This window comes from Corvus brachyrhynchos, unplaced genomic scaffold (assembly GCF_000691975.1).
Source record: "Corvus brachyrhynchos isolate BGI_N302 unplaced genomic scaffold, ASM69197v1 scaffold79, whole genome shotgun sequence".
NCBI lineage: Eukaryota > Metazoa > Chordata > Aves > Passeriformes > Corvidae > Corvus > Corvus brachyrhynchos.
In genome coordinates, this window is record NW_008240023.1 from 602633 (window position 1) to 605114 (window position 2482).

The 2482-nt window shown below is 41.6% G+C and overlaps 1 pseudogene; it reads left to right on the top strand.

The window, feature by feature from the left end:
* Positions 1 to 221: 221 nt before the first annotated feature.
* The window catches only part of LOC103621862, a 7924-nt pseudogene continuing 5663 nt past the window's right edge, over positions 222 to 2482 (top strand).

The following is a 2482-nucleotide window of genomic DNA, read 5'->3' on the forward strand; positions in this document are numbered from 1 at the left end:
TTTCAGATGACTTTGCCACGGGGCGGCCGTGCCAGCGGGGCGGGAGCCCGGGATGCTCCCGCACCCAGCACGTGCTGCCCAGGGCATCCTTTGTACCTGCTTGGGAAGAACAGGAACATCTTTCATTAAAAAAGTTCTTTTACGGGCATTGATATATATAAATATATATATATAAATATATATGAATATATTTTTTTAAGTTTCCTACACCTTGAGGTTGCATGGTCTGTAAGGTTGGCATGTCTTTATATTGTATACAGATTTTGCACGCCAAACTGGCAGCTTTGAAAACGATAACAAGAAAAAAAACAAAAACAAAAACAAACAAAAAAAATTATAAGAGGTGGTTTGGGGGTTTTTTTGGGTTGGTTTCTGTTTTGTTTTGTTTTTATATTGGTTTTTTTTTTCCTCTCGTGGCATTTGTGGAGACTAAAGGTTGGGATGTTGTTGTCACACACACACACACTCACCCACGCAGCGACACACAAAGGAAGGAGAGTGGGAATTCTTTTTTTTTTTTTTTTGGAGTCTTACTGAACTTAATAAGAAGAAATTGTGCTTTTTATTGTTAAAAAGAGTAAATAAAGGAAAAAAAAAAAAGGACTACTTAAACATTTCTCATTTTAAGAAGAAAAGAAAAAAACTAAGACGTTTATCTAGCACTTGTGACTTACCAATAATAGAGTTTATTGTATTTATGTGGAAACAGTGTTTTTAGGGAAACTACGCCGAACACACCAAGTAAACTGCCTGTGTCATTATTATTATTATTATTATTGTTATTATTATTATTTCCCTTTGGGTTGGTGTTTTTGCTTTGATTTCTCGGCTGGGTGGGGAGGTTGGATGCATCCCTTGTGTCAACACACGGAGTCGTTCATTCCGAGGAGCCGGACGGACGGACGGACGGACGGGGAGGACTTTAAGGAGTTAACTCTTCAGCACAGCTGCGTTAACTTTTTTAAGAAATTACTTTTACATGATGTATTATTGCTCGGTTTCACTTTAAGCAGTCGTGTACTGTGCAACACTGTGGTTTAAAAACGAGACTTTACAGCGAAAGGCAAAACGTGTTTCTTCATTGTCACGAAGTTGGGCTCGTTCTCAGCTCATCTTCACTTTGTCTTTGATATTGATGATGAAAAAAGAAAAAAAAAAAGGTATCCTATTGAAAGAAAATAAATTAACACTTTTTCTGTGCTCCATAGTGGAGGCGCTATTTTCCAATTTATGAGGATGACAAACTTATATATATAATATATATATAAAAGTGGGGGCGGGGAGGGGGGGGGAAGGGGTTGAAACATTATTCACCCGAGAGCTTATTACAGATATGTAGTATCAAAAAGTTGTAACTATATTATATTCTACTTTATACCTATACATGCTCAGTATGACGTCACCATTGGTAGCAGCTACCGGTTTACGCTGTAATTTAGACACAATTTCACTCTTATTGTATGGACCCTACTTTCAGTGATGGTAGCATTCTTTGTGCTCGATTTCCCGATGGTCCTTTCTTTTAAATCGGTGGAGTTGGAATATTTTTTCTCATTCTTGTTTTTTCTTTCTTTGGTTTTCTTTTGTTTTTATTTCATTTTCCTCTTTTTATTTCGTTTTACCTTTTTTTTCTTTTTTTTTTTTTTTTACTGGCCAATGGTGTCTTTCTCTGACAGTACCGACTTCAATTTCAACTTTATTAGGAGTCCAGTATTTTGTACCACATTATGACAACTTGTTATTCTTGTGGTGTAAATAAAAGAAAAAAGTTAATTATAGTACCACCCAGGTTTCTGCTGCTGATCTTCTTTCCTTCCTTTTCTGGAATGGGACGTTTCATCTGCTGGGTTCTTGGTGTCCTGGAGGGGGGTCTCGGTGCCAGAGTGGCTTTTTTGAGCAAAATACACCCGTGTCTACCTCGGGGTGTTCATGGAAAAGTTCCCAGAGCTTCCCAGTTCCTTGTGGCTCCCAGGTGCGTGTTGAAAAGTGCCTGCAAAACAAAAATTGAGTTTCCAGGTGAAGCAGCTCCACCTTTATACCTTTCATGGCCTTTTCCAGAGTGTTTTCCCTCTAATTGGCTTCCTGGTTGTCCCTGGAGCCCCCTGAACCCTCCAAAATCCAGCTGCCCCATGTGCATTGCCTGGAATTGTCCTCTGCTCACGGGGGAAGAGGCCACACTCCAGTTCTGGGCTCCTTCCAGTGACTCCCAGGAGAAGCAGCCAGGTTGGTGTTCACGGGCTCTGCAGGGCTCCTTGTGGGAGGGGCAGGGGGGAGCTCACAGGGAGAACTTGGGATCATCACAATTCCCTCAGCAGTGAAGCTGCTTCAGCACGATTCATGGGAATCATGGAATGGTTTGGGTTGGAAGGATCCAGGATGTCCCATCCCATCCCATCCCATCCCATCCCATCCCATCCCATCCCATCCCATCCCATCCCACCTCCTGCCATGGGCAGCGACCCGTCCCACTGTCCCAGGCTGC